The sequence below is a fragment of the Pelophylax lessonae genome (assembly GCF_965119305.1).
Source record: "Pelophylax lessonae genome assembly, chromosome: 2".
NCBI lineage: Eukaryota > Metazoa > Chordata > Amphibia > Anura > Ranidae > Pelophylax > Pelophylax lessonae.
In genome coordinates, this window is record NC_138769.1 from 473,731,313 (window position 1) to 473,752,536 (window position 21,224).

General features: G+C 41.7%; 1 protein-coding gene across 2 annotated transcripts in view; it reads right to left on the reverse strand.

The window, feature by feature from the left end:
• The window catches only part of MYO16 (myosin XVI), a 539,163-nt gene extending 518,476 nt beyond the window's left edge, over positions 1–20,687 (reverse strand). Inside the window, exon 1 of one of the 2 annotated variants that reach the window (XM_082247038.1) lies at positions 20,206–20,687. The gene's annotated coding sequence lies outside the window, so the exon portion shown is untranslated. Of the gene's footprint in view, positions 1–20,201 lie in introns of both variants that reach the window. The other variant, XM_082247037.1, reaches the window with a different exon arrangement.
• Positions 20,688–21,224: the final 537 nt, after the last annotated feature.

Below are 21,224 nucleotides of genomic sequence, written 5' to 3' on the forward strand. Positions count from 1 at the left end.
TATGATCTCTGCTGTTACACAAGGGAGAGTGACAGGCGGCTTTGTTTACATTAGCCGCCTGCCTTTCTCCCTATGTAACCGACGATCGCGAGTGACTGGCGGACATCGAGTCCGCCGGTCACACGCGCGGGGATCCCAGTGAGCGGGCGGGGGCGGGAGCGCAGCTCCGGCAGCACGCGCTCGCCCCATAATGGCTCGCAGGCGAGTGACGTACCGGTACGTCACTTTGCCTGCACAGGGCTGACCGCCGCAGTATATTTACTTGCGGTGGTCGGCAAGTGGTTAAAATGTTTAACACCTAAAGAAAATTATAGCTAATTATTCAAACATATTAACCAAAAATGCTGTTTCTGCCATCCATTCAAAGGACATGTAAAAAAAGCCTTCACCTTCTGATGTGTAAATACCTCACAGACCTGCCAGCAACATATTACTTTTTTTTTTTTTTTAAATTGGCTCATTTAATCTAGATATACCTGTAAATAATCTTTAAAATATGATATTGTGGCAGAACTAAGGTTGGTATCTTCTACAAAGATACTTAAACACATTATTCAGAAAACCCAAATAGATGTTCAAAGCTGACAAAATATATGAAAGCTAAACTTCAGACAAATTTTTTCAATCATCTAATGCAAATACCTGAATTTTCCATGACACTTACCGTAGAAGAACAATAAGACTGGAAGACAGAGGGTCAGCACCAGGAACCATTCAAACTCTGCAGCAGTGCACATGTGATGGCAGTGACCACAAATCCCAGCAATTGACACCCCTAGCAATTGCAGAATTCCTGGCAATTGACATGCATTTCCTGCATTAGGGTAAAAGATGTTTAGGCATCAGTATCCCCCCTGACCCCCTCCCCCCCTTATCACCTAAGTCTTTATTTTATCTAGCGTTGTGGCAGTCTGCAGCTCTTCTCTCACCTCATTGTGGTCTATCAGGCTTTTGCTGAGGCAGTGGGAGCTCCCGCTGCTGGCAAACAAAGCCAGTGAAGAGGGAGCAGGGGGCAGGGCCGAGTTCTGCTGTCTGTGTCAATTGATGCAGACATCATGGTTCGGAAGCGACATTTTCTTTGGGGGCACTCGCCAGAGGGGAGGAGCCAGGAGCACTGGCGGAGGACCTGAGAGGAGGAGGATCGGGGTCACTCTGCAATTCCACTGCACAGAGCAGGTAAGTATGTTTACATTCCTTGCAATAGTAAACAAAAAGTGCTTAAAAAATGAAATGGGCATGGTAAAAATAAAATAAATAAAAAATTTAAAGAGCCCCCTCCCTCACATGCAGAAGCAGATGCATACATAAGACACGCACGTGTATGTAAATGGGGTTCACACCACACATGTGAAGTAGTATCGCTGCGAACGTTAGAACAAGAGAAATAATTCTAGTGCTAGACCTCCTCTGTAACTCTGAAGGGGTAACCTGTGAAGGTTTAAAACTGTTGCCTATGGTGATTTTTAAGTACCGTAGTTTGTCACCATTGCACGAACATGCGCAATTTTAAAGCATGACATGTTATACATCTATTTACACGGCATAACATCAGATTTCATATTATAAAAAAAGTGGGGTATATATTGTGTTCTGTTTTCTTATTAAATTTGTTAAAGTGTATTTTTTCCCAAAAAATTGCGTTTAAAAAACTGCTGCACAACTATCGTGAGGCATGAAAAATTGCAACAATTTCCATTTTATTCTCTAGGGTCTCTGCTAAAATATATATATATATATATATATATATATATATAGTTTGGGGGTTATAAGTACATTTTCTAGGAAAAATTACTGATTTAAACTTGTAAACAAAAGGCTACATTCACATGTCAGTGTAGCGATCGCGGGCAGAATCACTGTGATTCTGCCCGCGATCCGGAAATCATTGCAAATCGCGGCAACATCGCACAGCGTTTGGGGTGCTATTGCAAATCACGGGCAACGCACAGGCGTCCCGCGATTTGCAATGATTTCCGGATCGCGGGCAGAATCGCGGCGATTCTGCCCGCGATCTCTACGCTGACATGTGAAGGGAGCCTAAGTGTCAGAAAAGGCCTGGTCTTCAAGTGGTTTTTAAGCTGCATTTACAACCACTCTAAGCCACACCAGCTACTTGATCCATCCTTCCAACCATCCTATCCTTTGGCGGTAGGGATCAAGTACTCTTCCTGGACTTAGTGGGAATTATTGGAATGTGAGTGCCTTTTACTTCAGGGGTACTGTAAACCCAGTCTGTGTGATAACCCAGGGAGGCATGTGAATGACAGGCTGGTCTCAAATGAAATGAACAGAAAGGCATGACAAATGTTCTACCTGAAAAGGCACTGCCAGCGCTGGACAGAGGAGGACAACACTGGTGCACATATAGAGTAAGTAGAACTTGAAAATGTTTTTACAAGAGAGAGAGGGGGAAAGCTACAAAAAAAATGACTGGTGTTCCACTTTAAAGTAAATCTCTAATTTTTTTTTTTTTTTAAATGAATTTTTTTTTCTGCATATAATGCTCATTATTGTTTTTTTTTTCTTGGTAATTTGTGGCATTTGCAAAATATGCAGTGCTTTACTGATTACCTGGATCTATTAACATATTACTCCATATTGTCATAAGGCCCTAACAATCTAATATGCCTACCCCAATACAGGAGGAAGGCAATTAACCCACCATTATTGTGTTGAATATAGAAGGAAAATGGGGCACATGCAAGAAACCCACATGGGCACAAATCCAGATCCAAGATCCAGACAATTACTGTAAAAATTCTATTCTGACTATGGATTTGCATAAACAAGTTTCCGGCAGAAATTTATATCAACCCATTAAGGAATCGGACCATACCATATGTGAAAAGCTACCCCCCCCCCCCCCCCATTTGGTTAAAGCATTTTAAACTGGCCATTTACAGACAGACATTTCAGCAGTTGTGATGAAATATCTTAGAAGAATTTCCTTTTCTAGTTATGATATCCAAAGCTTTGGGATGAAGCATTGACTTAAAAGATATAGCTTTCAAAAGCATTTTGCTCAATGGTCTGACTCTCTCTGGAAATGTTTCAGTACAATGTGGCCAAAATGATAGAACTTAATGCCTTCAAAGAACTAAATGCTTCAAATAAGCATAGTAAAAGGGTCACAAGTACACTTAGCATGCAATACCCACAGAAGCTCCAAGATTTGTATTGATCATCAATCTCCAATAATAATATTTTCAATATTTAATGCAGCATATACTGCATTGTTACTACAGGGAATTGCAGAATGTTTAGCATGATGTATTAGGTAACTAAGACAAACAGACTAATCAGTGCTACTCAGATGGTAATTAAACTTCATAACTATCAATCCATAATGAGATATCACACAGTCTTAGATTAATCTTTATGGAAAAGAACCTGTTCTCTGCTACTTTTTTTTATTAATTAGATTGCAACACAAATGAGATTTGTTGGAATACCTCATTATTGATCTATAGAGCAAGTTAAAATTATGTCAAGTATTAAATGTTTTAAAGGCTGAGATGCATTTTAAGCAAAACTAAACTGTGGTAAAAAAAAAAAAAAACTATTTAAGTTTATAATTGTAACTCAAAAAAGTACTTTCTGTTTCTCTCAGCCTCCTCCAAATTATATATATAGATATATAGAATATCAACCAAAAATCCAAAGAAAAACATGATACAAATGTTATAAATTGAGTTGCAGTTCAGTAAGTAAAATAAGTATTTGATCCCCAAGCTAAACATGACTTAATACTTGGTGAAGAAAGCCTTGTTGGCAAGCACAGATGTAAGACGTTTCTGGTAGTTGGTTACCAGGTTTGCACACATCTCAGCAGGGTTTTTGGTTTACACTTCTGACCTTAATGTGCTTCTTCTTGAGCCACACCTTTGTTGCCTTGGCGGTATATTTTGGGTCATTGTCATGCTGGAAGAGCCATAAACTACCCAATTGTAGTGTTCTGGCTGAGGGAAGAAGGTTCTCATCCAAGGTTTTACAATACATAGCCCCATCCATTGGCCCCTCAATACAGCAAAGTTGGCCTGTACCTCTAGCAGAAAAACAACCCCAAAGCATAATGTTTCCACGTCCATGCTTGACTGTAGGGATGGTGTTCTTAGGGTTATAGCCAACATTTTTCTTCCTCCAAACATGGCGTGTTGAGTTAATGCAAAAGAGCTCAATTTTGGTCTCGTCTGACCACAGCACTTTCTCCGAATCCTTCTCTGAATCATTTAAATGTTCATTGGCAAACTTCAAACAGGCCTGTACATGTGCCTTCTTGAGGGGGAGGACATTGCAGGCGCTGCAGGATTTCAATCCATGGCGGCGTATTGTGTTACCAATGGTTTCTTTGGTGACTCTGGTTCCAACTGCCTTGAGATTATTCACAAGCTTCTCCCTTGTAGTTCTGGGCTGAGCCCTCACTTTTCTTATGATCATCCTTACCCCATGAGGTGAAATTTTGCATGGAGCTCCAGACCGAGGGCGAATCATAGTTATTTTGTATTTCTTCCATTTGCGAATAATCACTCCAACAGTTGTCTACTTCTCACCAAGCTTCTTGCTGATGGTCTTGTAGCTCATTCCAGCCTTGTGCAGGTTCATGATGGCGAGTTTGAATGGCAGAAAGAGAGTCTGTGGACAGGTGTATTTTATACACATAACGAGTTGTCATTAGGAGTGCCTTCTTAAATTGACAGAACAAATCTGTGTACCACATGAGCACATACTGTAGCCAGTCTGTTGGAGCCAGAATTATTGTTGGTTAATAGGGGATTAAATACTTATATTACTCACTGAACTGCAACTCAATTTATAACATTTATATCATGTGTTTTTTCTGGATTTTTGGTTGCTATTCTGTCTCTATCATTTAAATGCACCTATGACAAAAATTATAGACCTTTCATCCCTTGGTAAGTGGGCAAACTTACAAAATCTGCAAGGAATTAAATAACTATTTTCCATACTGTATGTACACTATCTCACAAAAGTGAGTACACCCCTCACATTTTTGTAAATATTTTATTATATCTTTTCATGTGAACACACTGAAGAAATTACACTTTGCTACAATGTAAAGTAGTGAGTGTACAGCTTGTATAACAGTGTACATTTGCTGTCCCCTCAAAATAACTCAACACACAGCCATTAATGTCTAAACCGCTGGCAACAAAAGTGAGTACACCCCTAAGTGAACATGTCCAAATTGGGCCAAATTAGCCGTACCCCCCCCCCCCCCCGGTATCATGTGACTTGATAGTGTTACAAGGTCTCAGGTGTGAATGGGGAGCGGGTGTCTAAAATTTGGTGTTATCACTCTCTCCTACTGGTCACTGGAAGAACAACATGGCACCTCAAGGCAAAGAACTCTGTGAGGATCTGAAAAAAAATAATTGTTGCTCTACATAAAGATGGTCTAGGCCAGTGGTTCTTAACCTGGGTTCGATCGAACCCCAGGGGTTCGGTGAGTCAGTCTCAGGGGTTCGGCGGGGGGGCAACAGGACAATTGCTCCCCCCGAGAAAATATTACTGATTGTGAGGGCAAACCCCCCCCCCCAAAAAAAAAAACAGAGCTGCGGTCGGGACGACTCACAGCCATTACACATAGACACTTGACGCTCTGCCCCTTGTACCTCCCCCAGCAGGTTGCTTGCTGCGTGAGTGTGCGGGATGGGAATGTACCTGACCACGGAGATCGCGCCCGCCTGGAAGAGGGAAGTGTGAGCAGCTGAGCAGAGGGAGCCGAGTGAATGTTCCTGGAGGTAGGCTCAGCTAGCTGTACATGGTGGATTCGTTTGCAAGCACCTCTATGCTAAGTCTGCGACTGCTAAATAACTGCAGCTTAGCATAGAGGTGCTGTTAGCTGACAAATGGAAATGCATGTCCTTTTCATTTAGCTCAATAAGCATTGTGAATGCCCCCTGGTGTGTGCCCTCCTGATACCCCATGGTATGCCCTCCCAACACCTCCCCCCCAGTGTGTGCCCTCCTGACACCCCATGTATGCCCTCCCAACCCCCCCCCCCCAGTGTGTGCCCCCCTGACACCCCATGGTATGCCCTCCCAACACCTCCCCCCCAGTGTGTGTCCTCCTGACACCCCATGGTATGCCCTCCCAACCCCCCCCCCCCCAGTGTGTGTCCTCCTGACACCCCATGGTATGCCCTCCCAACCCCCCCCCCCCCAGTGTGTGTCCTCCTGACACCCCATGGTATGCCCTCCCAACCCCCCCCCAGTGTGTGCCCCCCTGACACCCCATGGTATGCCCTCCCAACACCTCCCCCCCAGTGTGTTCCCTCTTGACACCCCATGGTATGTCCTCCCAACCCCCCCCAGTGTGTGCCCTCCTGATACCCCATGGTATGCCCTCCCAACACCTCCCCCCAGTGTGTGCCCTCCTGACGCCCCATGGTATGCCCTCCCAATCCCCCCAAGTGTGTGCCCTCCTGACACCCCATGGTATGCCCTCCCACCCCACCCCAGTGTGTACCCTCCTGATACCCCATGGTATGCCTTCCTAACCCCCCCCCCCCCCCAGTGTGTGCCCTCCTGGCTCCCCCAGTGTGTGCTCTCCCAACCACTGATGTGTGTCCTCCTGACTCTCCACTGGTGTGTGCCCTCACTACCCTCCCCCACTGATCCCTGTACACTGTCCTATCCTCTGTCCTGTCAACTCCTGTCCTCTGCCCTATTCTCTGTACACCATCCTACAGCCTACTGACCACTCTATCCTTCCCTACAATCAACTGACCTGTATACACTGCCCTACATCCTACTGACCTTTCTACACCTTCTACGCCCTAAAAACTACTGACCCCTATACACTGCCCTACAAACTACTGACCACTCACACCCTACAAACTACTCACTACTGCACGCTGCCCTACAGCCTACTTACCTCTGTACATTTTACTTTGTATGATACGTTTAATTCAGTTCTGTAAACAACACCTTATTTTCTGGCAGTGCCCCTCCGAGACTAGACTCATAAAATCATATTTTATTTTTCCAATTAAGAAGGGTTCGGTGAATGCGCATATGAAGCTGGTGGGGTTCAGTACCTCCAACAAGGTTAAGAACCACTGGTCTAGGCTATATGAAGATTGTCAAGACCCTAAAACGGAGCTGCAGCATGGTGGCCAAGACCATACAGTGGTTTACCAGGACAGGTTCCACTCAGAACAGGCCTCGCCATGGTCGACCAAAGAAGTTGAGTGCACGTGCTCAGCCTAAAGCATATTGAGCATCTGTGGGGCATCTTAAAACGAAAGGTGAAGCGCAAGGTCTCTAACATCCACTAGCTCTGTGATGTCGTCATGGAGGAGTGGAAGAGGACTCCAGGGGCAACCTGTGAAGCCCTGGTGAACTCCATGCCCAAGAGGGTTAAGGCAGTGCTGGAAAATAATGGTGGCCATACAAAATATTGACACTTTGGGCCCAATTTGGACATGTTCACTGAGGGGTGTACTCACTTTTGTTGCCAGCGGTTTTAAATAAATGGCTGTGTGTTGAGTTATTTTGAGGGGACAGCACATGTACACTGTTATACAAGCAGTACACTCACTACTTTACATTGTAGCAAAGTGTCATTTCTTCGGGGTTGTGACATGAAAAGGTATAATAAAATATTCACAAGAATGTGAGGGGTGTACTCACTTTTGTGAGATACTGTGTAGATGCTTGTTCCAACAAATGGAAGAGGTTTTGGGAGGCCATGAAGGATGCTACAGTGGGGCAGAAAAACCTGTTAAGAAACAATTGAATGAAAAATAGATTACAGAGCCATTAGGTAATGGATGTGTATGTATTATTTTTGGAGAATAAGGATATTGTTTAGTGTCACTAATGTAAGAGTCCTGTGCTTATAGTCAAACACTAAACACTTTTATATCATTCTGTTATATTTTACCTTCTGCCTGCATTAGATGTTGGACCCAAGTGTGGTCTACACTAGAGGCCTTGTACAGTATATAGGGGTAGAAATAGGTATTGTAGAATTTTCTATAATTTTTTGTCATGCACACAGGAGCTAATATTTTGTCCATATTTTAAAATTGGTAAAAATATTTCATGTTGTATATTTGCAGAGAATTATGACACATAAATATGGTGTAATCCATGATCCATGGTTGCCAAGCCACGAAAATTTTGCAATGAGATGCGAGTAAAAAATTCAGACCTATGAATAAGCTCCTTATAGACTGGAACGTGTCAGTGTTGTTTGTCCTATGAGACATTTTATTCCTTGTATCATTAAAGAATAATTTTTTACTTTCACCTTATTGCCAACATTTTATGGTTTGGATGTCTATACATAGGCAGATGGAGACTGATAGTCGCACAGTAATGTATAAGCTCTAGTCGGGAAACTGTTGGATCAGGTTGCAGCACCATTTTTTGGTCTTGATTTTGACATGGCCCATGGTTGAACTGGTACAGTTAAATAAAAAGCAATCAATATGCAGATTAGTGTCAGACCCTTGGAGATTTTGGACTATCTTCAACATTCTACATATCTACAACTTTTCTTGTGACAGAAAGACCCTGAAAGGAGGCAAAATGGGCTGTGCCATTGCTGACCTTCTTTGGATAATGCTAGTTGAATAGTTGGTATGATAACCTAGAACAGCCTTTCTTAACCATGGTTCTGTGAAACACTGACACCAGGGAAGTTTTAGCTACTGTATTTGTAAGGGTGGTTTCTTCCCAGTGAACATCACAATATTGTACCATGATATGTGGAAATAGTAATTATTGCAGGGATTCCGTGAGTCCAGAAAATTATTTCAAGGGTTCTTCTCTGTTAAAAAGGTTGAGAAAGGCTGAACTAGATACTTGAAAGACAGAGATCCTTATCTGCATACTTGTTTTTGGTCAGTCATTCAAAGCAAGAGCTTCAGTTGGTTATGGCCAGCTCAGTACATTGTTTTTAAGAAAGGCCTGGATTCTTTCCCCTAAATCCACAAAATATAACTGGATACTAATAGGTAAAGTTGATCCAGGGAATATCCGATTGCCTCTTGAGAAATCAGGAAGGGATTTGTTTCCCCCACTGAAGCAAATTGAATCATGCTTTATTGTTTTGGCTTTTTTGCCCTTGGATGAACTGTATCAACTCCGGATCAACTGTGGGTAGAAGATGGTGAATATTGAGGTTTTGATTTGTGTGCGTCTTTTTTTTCTCTGTGGTTTTAACTGGATGGTCTTTTTTTAACCAGATTAACTATGTAAAACTGTTAGCAGTACAACCAAGCAACTGCCATTTTTTTTTTTAGAAGCAGTCAGCATCGGCAGCACTTGTTTATTTTCAGAACAGTTTTACATATCCTAACAGTCCTTGTTCAACATTTAGCATCCCTGTGGTCCAGTTTTTATACCATGAATGTTACTGTGTGCTTTCCTCAGACGTGTCTCTAAAGTCATAGCCTCCAACTTCCTTTTATAGTCACTTTTTTATCTGTACTAACATGGTACTGGTAATGATGCAAAATATTACAGGCATGGTAATGAAGGGAAAGTCTTTAGATCTGCTGCTAAAATACATAATTTTAATGTAACAAAAAACAGCCAATCGTGTGTGAGAAAGGCAAAACTTGCATCAAAGTTTGCAAGCTTTGAGTCTCATTGTGTGTTTGGCAGATTTACAAAGCAGAGCAGCATAAAGCAGTAGATAAAAGAAAATAAAAATGTCTTTTAGCTCCTACGCACTTCCTATTCATGCCTTGTATAATAATGACACTTACTGTCAGATAGAATCAGAAGTAAAAGTCGTACAGATTGTATTAGCATACCTTTAAAATCTGTTTAAGCATCTACATGGACACTGATTTATCATAAATATCATAGCAGAGATTCTTGGCACTCAAAGGACTTTAGCAAAAGAAGCAAAGGGGGGGGGGCTGTACCCCAATAAAAAGTTGTTACAGCTTAAACATTTTAGGGTTGATTTACTAAATGCAGCTAGGCTGTGCACTTTGCAATTTAATTTTCCCAGTACTTCCAGGTATACACGAATATGTAAATAGCTACCATGTGACAGCACTGGTGCTTAATGATAGGCCACTGAAGCATCCTGTAATGTCATACGGGGGGGGAGAAGTAAAGAGTCCCAAACCCTGTATAAGCTCCAAGATGCAATTTAGAGGTTTCACAAACTCCTCATTTTCTTCAACCATAGGCCAACAGTAGGCCAATGAATGCAAGTCAAATATGCGCACCTGTGAGGGCAACATTTAAGTGACCCTTTCATTACAAGCTATTCTGTGATAGATGAAGAGGCCATTATGTCGCTCCCTGGCCACTACAGGGATCCACACTTCCAGGTATGTAAAGTACCTGCTCCCCTGCTGTAGGCTGTAGATCATATAGCAATCATTTGTGATCCTATACAGCCATGTAGTAAATGAGGTATACCTTGTGGTTTGCTTTTACAATTAGGGGCTATAGACTCAAAAAGGTATTTAAGAGATAGGAAAAGGGGGTGAAAGAAGTAGAAATAGTAAAAGGAGAATTCGGTTTTATTCTGTACACAAAATAATGTCAGAACTAATTGAACATTACAGACATCACTTTAGTTTCCCCTGAGGTCTTCTCTATGAATGCTGTTTACTGCCATAGAAATCAACATGGACCTTTATACATCTATTTACAGTATCTTACAAAAGTAAGTACTCCCTCACATTTTTGTAAATATTTTATTACATCTTTTTATGTGACAACACTAAAGAAATTACACTTTGCTACAATGTAAAGTAGTGAGTGTACAGCTTATATAACAGTGTTGCTGTCCCCTCAAAATAACTCAACACACAGCCATTCATGTCTAAACTGCTGGCAACAAAAGTGAGTACACCCCTAGGTTAAAATGTCCAAATTGGGCCCAAAGTGTCAATATTTGTGTGGCCACCATTATTTTCCGGCACTGCCTTAACCCTCTTGAGTATGGAGTTCACCAGAGCTTGACAAGTTGCCACTGGATTCTTCTCTTCCACTCCTCCATGATGACATCACGGAGCTGGGGGATGTTAGAGACCTTGCGCTCTTCCACCTTCCATTTGAGGATGCCCCATAGATGCTCAATATGGTTTAGGTCTGAAGACATGCTTGGCCAGTCCATCACCTTTATCCTCAGCTTCTTTAGCAAGGCAGTGGCCGTCTTGGAGGTGTGTTTGTGGTAGTTATCATGTTGGAATACTGTCCTGCGGGCCAGTCTCCAAAGGGAGGGGGTCATGCTCTGCTTCAGTATGTCACAGTACATGTTGGCATTCATGGTTCCCTCAATGAACTGTAGCTCCCCAGTGCCGGCAGCACTCATGCAGCCCCTGACCATGACACTCCCACCACCATGCTTGACTGTAGGCAAGACACACTTGTCTTTGTACTCCTCACCTGGTTGCCGCCACAAATGCTTGACACCACCTGAACCAAATAAGTTTATCTTGGTCTCAGACCACAGGACATAGTTCCTTTAATCCATGTCCTTAGTCTGCTTGTCTTCAGCAAACTGTTTGCAGGCTTTCTTGTGCATCATCTTTAGAAGCGGCTTCCTTCTGGGACGACAGCCATGAAGATCAATTTGATGCAGTGTGCGGCGTATGGTCTAAACACTGACAGGCTGACCCCCCAATCCCTTCAACCTCTGCAGCAATGCTGGCAGCACTCAAACTCATACATTTCCCAAAGAGAACATCTGGATATGACACTGAGCACGTGCACTCAGCTTCTTTGGTCGACCATGGCAAGGCCTGTTCTGAGTGCGACCTGTCCTGTTAAACCGCTGTATGGTCTTGGCCACAAAGCTGCAGCTCTTGGCAGTCTTTTGAATAACCTAGGCCATCTTTATGTAGAGCAACAATTCTTTTTTTCAGATCCTCAGAGAGTTCTTTGCCATGAGGTGCCATGTTGAACTTCCAGTGACCAGGATGAGAGAGTGAGAGCGATAACACCAAATTTAACACACCTGAGACCTTGTACTACTAGCAAGTCACATGACTCTGGGGAGGGAAAATGGTAAATTGGGCCTAATTTGGACATTTTCACTTAGGGATGTACTCACTTTTGTTGCCAGCGGTTTAGATATTAATCGCTGTGTGTTGAGTTATTTTGAGGGGACAGCAAATTTACACTGTTATACAAGCTGTACACTCACTACTTGACATTGTAGCAAAGTCACATGTCTTCGGTGTTGTCAAATGAAAAAATATAATAAAATATTTACAAAAATGTGAGGGGTGTACTCACTTTTGTGAGATACTGTACCTTTATACACCTATATCTCATATTCGTGTCTGGTCTGGAATTTGTTCAAAGCAGTGCTGATTTTTTGACCACTCTGGACTGGGTGATGAACACAAACCTTCATACAGGCTTTGTTTGTACATTTTGAAGTGGACATTGTTAGCTAGGTAGTTCTTCCTGGATTTAGTGCACACATAATTTTTCAATATCTGATATCACAGGAGTAAATATTATTTGTACTATTGACACCTTATCTTCGCTGTGGATTCATGTTGAGGATTACACATTAATTTGAACCTCCATTGCATTGATAACTATCAAAGTGACCACAAGTATATTGAAGTATACTGAATGATTATAATTGTCATTGCTTGCCATATTGATAGAGTTACTGTGATAATTTACAAATTAATATTTGACTATTAAATCATCCCAGCCACTGCCCATGTATGTTGGATTATATATTCCACTATAAGAACTTTAAACAACTGCAATTAGTTGCCACTCTGCTACTTAATGTTTCAGATTTAGAAATTACATGTGACGTGATGTATCTGTGAACTCTGTCCTCATCTTGACCTGCAATGGTTGCACCATTCCTGATGTACAGTAACTGTTATTATTGATATTGCTTTGAAAAGTCCCACAGTGACTACATGTATCATTATGTATTTATTTATGTATGCTGTATGATTACAAACAAGGGAAACCAGTAGTCACACTGATTTTTTGGTATAAAAAATAGCATGGTGATCTATATATCGGTCAACTCTTATTATGTTTATATTGGATTGCCACCTTTGATATGCAGTAACTGTTTTCTGATATCTGAAGGTTTCTTTCTATCTACTGGGGTTTTCTTCGAAAATGTGGCTGTATATTTTTATTTTGTTTTCAGCTCTCGAAGGGGCCCTGCACTCAGGGCTGGCCCAAGACATTGTGCTGCCTGGGTCCAAGAAAAAAATGCTGCCCCCCAAAAAAAAAATATATATATATATCATGCCCCCACATCCATTATTTCATATAAATATAAAATTTAGAAAATATTGTATATTATATATACTGTTATCTTTTTCTATAACTCACCACTGGACTGGTCCACCAAACACCCACTGTGTGTCCTCAATCCTTCTGTCACTGTGTGTCTGCCGCGGCCACTGTCCTAGAAGGTCCAGCCTGTCCTGCGTCTGATGTCATTGCGCACACCAAGGATCACGTGAGGGATATTCCCCGGAGGAGACACTCTGCCTCCTCATACTCATCAGTTTGCACTGCGGGCGGCAGTATGAGATGGGGAAATGCTGCCCATAACACGCCGCAAACTGATGACACACAAAACTGCTCGAAAAAAATCTTGGGAGTCAATTTGCTGTCCCTCTCCAAGTTCTGCCTGGGTCCAATGGACCCAGCAGGACCCATAGTAGGGCCGACCCTTCTTGCCCTTATAAATAAGAATGTTTGAAAAAAGAAATAAAGATTTTTCTTATGTTTTCTACTAATTTTGTTTTAGGATATTCTAACCTTTCATAAGTCTTACCTATATTCACTATATTACAAAAAGTATTGGGATGCCTGGGGTCAGGACTTTGTGCAGGCCAGTAAAGCTCCTCCACCCCAAACTCGCTCATCCATGTCTTTATGGACCTTGCTTTGTGCACTTGTGCACTAGTCCAAATTATTTGGTGGAGGGGGGATTATGGTGTGGGCTTGTTTTTCAGGGGTTGGGCTTGGCCCCTTAGTTCCAGTGAAGGGAACTCTTAAGGTGTCAGCATACCAAGACATTTCGGACAATTTCATGCTCTCACCTTTGTGGGAACAGTTTGGGGATGGCCCTTTCCTGTTCCAACATATCTGTGCACCAGTTAACAATGCACGGGTAGAGGAACTTAACTGGCCTGCACAGGAGAGTGGAGACTGCTATCCAGGTCCCCTCATCTAACATCAATGCCTAACCCCACATATGTGCTTCTGGAAAGATTTGTCAAACATTAACATATACACACTCCTAAACCTTGTGGACAGCCTTCCCAGAAGAGTTGAAGCTGTTATAGCTGCAAAGGGTGGGCCAACTCAATATTGAACCCTACAGACTAAGACTGATATGCCATTAAAGTTCTTGTGCGTGTAAAGGCAGGTGTCTCAATACTTTTGGTAATATAGTACATATTATATTCTGAAACCAGGGTACACCTCAATATAATTTTTTTTTGCGGGAAAAAAAAAAAAAAGAGATTCTCTTAGAAAAGGAGGTTTTGCCTCCTAATTATACATATCACACAGCTCCACTCTGAAGACCGTTTTGTATGTTCCATACTTTGCACATGTCCACACTGCATACATCACATAAATACACTTTTCACACCACATTATACATTATGCAATGCATCCCTTCAAACTGTGCATTCATATGACTATTTTACACTGGACATAGCACAGTTCTATACACTGGGGTAGATTTATAAACTGGTGCACTCAGAATCTGGTGGCATGGTAGCTAGTCAGCTTCAAACTTCAGCTTGTTCAATTAAGCTTTGGTGAAAAAAAACCTGGAAGCAAATTGGTTTCTATGTACAAATGAGCCTGATTTTGCACTCTCCATCTTTAGTAAATAAACCCAAATGTGCTTTGCAATTTTACTCCTAATTGCCCAACTCTGTACACTGTGTTGTACATTACATACTCTGCAACACTTACTCTGTACACTCTGCAACACTTACTCTGTACCCACCGGAAGGATATTTCCCACCGACGGGCTATATAATGGGGGGACACCTTAATTTTCAAAGTTCATTCCTTGGCTTCTGTGGTTGGCGGACGTGGCTTCTTCTCACTGGTGCGGGTCGAGTGCAGCACCACCTTTGCCTTGTTAAACCTTTTGAGTTTCACTTGTTATATTTAAATTGCATCAGTATCTGTACCCCAGTCAGGATTCAAATGCTGCTTTACCTCATATACCCCTGTACTGCTGCATCCTTTGTGATGGCTACATGTAGACGTGTATATTTCTATGCCTCTCTACAGCACAGAACTCTATATGTATTGAACCAGTTCCTCCTCAAATTTTTTGGGGTACATTCCTTTAATATATATGAACATGCCCCTTTTTAATATACAATATGCTGCCTGCCAATAAGGGGATATTCATTTATATACACGTAGGTCTTGCTGGTTCTCGTCTCTCATGGGGGGGGGGGGGTACTATAATTACCTCTCCTTAAACATTTATATGGACATTATTAATGGTTTTAATGAATACCTTGGCTGTTATGTTGTGTAACTCCTCTGCATAAATTATGTAAGTGTTTTGGACAACGTTATCAAGTATGACAACAATGAGAATACTGTTATATATCTATTTTGGATGCTTATATCTTCTTTCTGCTTCATTTTAGAAGTACTCTGTTCATAAGTTGCTAGCTTATGTATACACCCCTGAGGAAAGAAAGCTATTTCTGAAACGGGTGTTTTACCCGGTCGCCCAGTTGTGACGACAGCCTGTGGAGCATCTAGAGCCCCTGGCGCTTGTTTAACACATCAGCCTTAATTGTTTTAACAACTATTTTTCAATAAAATGTATATTGTATTTTTATACTGTGTTGTGATATATATTCATTATATGTTTGGATCTAGCTCTCAGGCCGTTAAAGTCCCACTAGGGGGTTATTCTTCCTTTTCATCGTCTCTACTATTGGGGATGTTGGCCTCATTTTTATGTATCAATCATTCCCCTATTCCTTAGTCTGTACACTATGCTATGCTCTATACTGTAAACTGCTACAAAGTGAGGTGAATTTCCATCTTAGGCATTTGTCACCAGAATATTTGTCCCCACTATATGACTATCCATTACCTTTTCTTCTGGTGACTCTCAAATATAGATTTCCAATCTTTACTTGTCTCAGTGACATAACGTCACCAGGAAAAACAGGGAGGTGAATCTACTCTTTACCCACTTGCCGACCAGCCACCGTAGTTTTACTGCGGCAGGTCAGTTCTGTTACGCGAAAGACATACCTGTATGTCGCTTTTATGTAGGATACTGTGGCCATGCGTGTCAATTATCTAGAGGGGCAGGAAATCAGTGGGTCCGGCAGCCGTGATGTCCGCCGGGCACCCGCGATTGCTCTCCGTGGAGATAGAACGGCGCTCTGCAAATGTAAACACGGCAGACCGCTGTTCCATGAGTGATGAACACAGGGAATCCTGTGTTCCTCCTATTTAGGAACACAGGTCTCTGTGTTCATCCAGTCAGCCCATCCCCCACACAGTTAGCACCCCTTAGGCACACATTTAACCCTTTGATCACCCCTGGTGTAAACCCCTTCCCTGCCAGTGTCATTAGTACAGTAACAGTGCATTGTTTTAGCTAGTCCCCCCAAAAGTGTTAAAAAATGTCAGTTAGGTGTCCAATATGTCCGCCGCAATGTCGCAGTCCTGCTAAAAATCACTGATCACCACCATTACTAGTAAAAAAAAAAAAAAATTACATAAATCTTTCCCCTACTTTGTAGACGCGGTGACTTTTGCGCAAACCAATCAATATACATTTATTGGGATTTTTCTTACCAAAAATATGTAGCAGAATACATATTGACCTAAAAGGATGGGGCACGGGAGCCCTAGTGGGGAAGGGAGTGCGCCCCCGAGCACCAGGCGCGCGACCGATGTACCCCTATGTCAGGGGCTTCCTGCCACAGTATAACTGTGCCGGACGGTCCGTAACTGGTTAAGTAGCAGAGGGGGTTGTTAATCCGTTTTAGCTGCTTTGGTGTTAATGAAATTAACAACAGGTGCACTAGATGAGCAACAATGAGACAACAGCCAAAACAGGAATGGTTTTACAGATGGAGGCCACTGAAATTTTGTTTCCCTACTCATCTTTTCTGTTTTTCACTAGTTTAACATTTGGCTAGGGTCAGTGTCACTAACTGGTAGCGTAAGGAGATACCTGGACCCTATAGAGGTTGCACAGGCAAACCAACTCCCCCAGGATGGCACATCAATACCTGCCATTGCCAGAAGGTTTTCTGTGTCTCCAGTCACAGTCTCAAGAGCATGGAGGAAATTCCAGGAGACAGACAGTTACTCTAGGAGAGCTGAACAGGGTCATAGAAGGTCCTTAACCCATCAGCAGGACCCGTATCTGCTCCTTTGTGCAAGGAGGAACAGGATGAACCCTACAAAATGACCTCCCGCAGGCCACTAGTCTCATTGTCTCTGACCAAACAATCAGAAACAGACTTCATGAGGGTGGCCTGAGGGCCCAACATTCTCTAGTGCACCCTGTGCTCACTCCAAGGCACAGTGGAGCTTGATTGGCATTTGCCATTGAACACCAGAATTGGCAGGTCCACCACTGGCACCCTGTGCTTTTCACAGATGAGAGCAGGTTCACCCTGAGCACATGTGACAGACATTAAAAGGGTCTGGGGAAGCCATTGGGAATGCTATGCTGCCTGTAACGTTGTTCAGCATGACCGGTTTGGTGATGGGTCAGTGATGGTCTGGTGAGGTATATCAATGGAGGGAAGCACAGACATCTACAGCCTGGACAATGGCACAGTGACTGCCATTAGGTATCGGGATAAAATTCTTGGACCCATTGTCAGCCCCTATGCTGGTGCAGCGAGTCCTGGGTTCCTCCTGGTGCATGGCAATGCCTGCCCTTATGTGGCGAGAGTATACAGCCAGTTCCTGGAGGATGATGAAACTGATACCATTGAATGGCCCCCACACTCGCCTGAACTAAATCCAATGGAACACCTCTGAAACATTATATTTTGGTCCATTCAACGGCGCCCGGTTTCCCCTTCAGTCTGTTCAGGAGCTCAGTGATGCCCTGGTCTAGAACCCGGAGGAAATAGCCCAGAACACCATCCATCGTCTCATTAGGAGCATCCCCCGATGTTGTCAGGCATGCATACAAGTACGTGGGGGCCATACAAACTACTGAGTACCATTTTGAGTTGCTGCAATGAAATTTCAGAAAATTTGTCTAGCCTGCTGCATTATTCTTTCACTTTGATTTTTGGGGAGTCTTTGAATTCAGCCCTCTGTAGGTTGATCATTTTTAATTTCCATCAAACTATGTGGAATCCTTCCATTCCCAACACATTACCCAGTCTATACCAGTATAGATATCCAGCATGATATTTTTCCCCATTGAGATCTGATATGTTTTCAAAGTGTTTCATTTTTTTGAGTATATGACAGATGTAAGGTGTGACTATAGGGCAAAGGACCAAAAAAACATAGATGCACTTTATCGGTAAAACCTGCGTATCTGTATTTAAAAAAATATATATATATATATATATATATATATATATATATATATATATATATATATATATATATACACACAGTATATACCCTAACAACGTCTCTCTAAATATACAATTGAAAGTGTTTGGTTTATCTGTTCAATAAAAAAATGAATCAGTTGATTCTGCCAGAAATCTAGTGAAGTCCTGTGCACTCTGTATTGTTATCTAAGACAATCTCATCAGCTCTGCCCAGTTTACCTCTGTGAACTACAGAACACCTCTTTCCAAAGGTATAGAAATTAGAAGAGGGGAAGGTGATTTGTAGTCCTGCCAGATTCTCTCCATGCGCTACCAGTGTCACAATGCCGTCATAGATACCATACAATGAATGAGTGAGTGTTGTCACCTTAGGATATAAGGAATGTTAGCGGCAGGATCACCGTTAAAAGTAATGGAAAAAAATCCAGAAAAGAAAGCTAAGGCAGCCACCACATTTAAGGATTTGTAAGCTGCAATATATATAAAAAAAAGTTTTTCTTGGGTTTAAATACACTTTAAATGAATTTTTTTATAACAAAACAACTCGTATTACCAAGAGTTAGTGATGACAGGTGCACGTGTGATAACTACATCCTAAAAATCTCAACAAAATATCTGAGCCTTCGCTAAAGGAAGCATTGACAGATTAACTTCTCACTTCAAAATTCCTTAGATTTTGGTCATGCAGCTTAACCAATCATGCAAAAATGAAATTGTAACGTCATAAAGGCAGTGGAGTTTTACAAACTAATACAAGCCGCACTACAGATGCTTGGATCGTGTAATCTTGGAACTGACACTGCTCAACACAATTTTAGGAATGCTTTCAAACTTTGCAAGTCGTGCATAGTTTACGTGCTGCCCGAATATCAAACACATTGCTTACGGATCCCAAACTGCATAGTTGTTCTTCTCCTAATGTTTTTATGATCGAAATCTTGCTGATTTTAACATATACAAAATTATTCTGACCATGAATGCATTGTTCTGCAAAATGTACATCTCTTTAGTGTATCACTATACTTTAAAAATGCATATAAAGTGGTATAATCAATAGCATACTGCACCTATTACTTTAATGACATTTTTTATATAAAGCCGACCAGCTTGTAAAATATATAATGCACCAAGTGACCTCTGATATCACCCCAGCCTTGTAATTGTTACCAAATCACTTTTAACAGATTTCACTGACATAATCCATCGGGGGCGCTTTCTTGAGACCAACCTTTGACCTCCAGGTAAACATTTAATAGCAATAAAATATAGAGTATTTACAATTCTCACTGTGTAATATATTTCCAGCAAATGAGCTCAGCCTCTGTCTACATGTGACATTCTGATCTCTGAGCAGACCCTGTCCATGGCAACAAGGAAATCTAGCTCTCTCAAGCTTTCATTAACCCAGCACTAGCAGATATGTCTCCATTCCCGACTGTAAGGAAAACTAGAATCCATTCCTGACCTTCATCGTAATTTATGAAATGTCATGTTTCAATGTCTTGCATGGCATTAACTTCAGAGGGCATACATGCGTGTAACATATGAAAGGTATGTATGTTAGAATATACAATGACATTCATGCTGGAGAATGGAATATTAAGGTAGCATTACCCATATCACTTGTCATAGGTTTAATAAATACTTAAATTTCTCTTACCTACTTTGCACGGTAGATATGTCCCTTGATTAGAAAAAAAGCTAAAATCTCTCCACAGCGCCAATCAATTATTTTCCTAGACCGCAAAGCTTTCCATCTTCAAAGAAATCTTGCAAGACCAGTTTAATCCATGGTGGAAGTAGAGGCGAGCACCCTGCACATTCACACAAAGATGAAGCTCTAATTGCAGCTGCTTATTGGCAATCCAAGAGCAGTATCAGCAGCATCCAGAACAGGCACTTCACACTGAAGGGGGTTTGGCTCATAGACAGTCCTTCTCTTTCTGTGCTCAGGAGTCTTCCTCTACCTCTTTTGTTCAAATTTGTGTGGGAGCTGAGCATCTCACTCCTTCCAACTTGCTCAATATTTATTTTAAAGGCTTTACGGAAGGAAGAAGGGTAGGAAAGATAGTAGGAAGGAAGGATGGCAAGAAAAGAAAGATCATCTTATGTTAGGCTGTTTCTAATCACCATGAGAAAGGACTCCCATTGATTTCTGGCTGTCACACACAAGCAAACAAAAGGAGCAGTGGGAATGTTGCAATAGTGACTATGTTTCTAGGCTGGAGGGAATCTCTGCTTCTTAGAAATGCTGATCCTTTTACACCTCTTACCTGCTGTTCGCTTTTTATGCAAAGCGCACCCACCATCCAAACACCCATTCTGAAATATTCAAATACAAACTAAAATGAACACATACATAAATATTAACATTTTTCTGTTCAGTATATTCAGTAATATAACACTTCAAAAGGCAGTAACAGAACAAGAATTAGCAGATGGTAACGATATAGGAAATTGCAGACAACATAACCAAAAGCGCAAACAATCCATTACTCTTATTACAATAGATTCTATGCTTGATTGGAAGATGTTTCATCACAAAACCACAGGAATGGAAAAGTACAGTCAAATATAACAAACTACAATTGTGTTACTTAATGGATAATTGTTATCTATCTATCTATCTATCTATCTATCTATCTATCTATCTATCTATCTATCTATCTATCTATCTATCTAT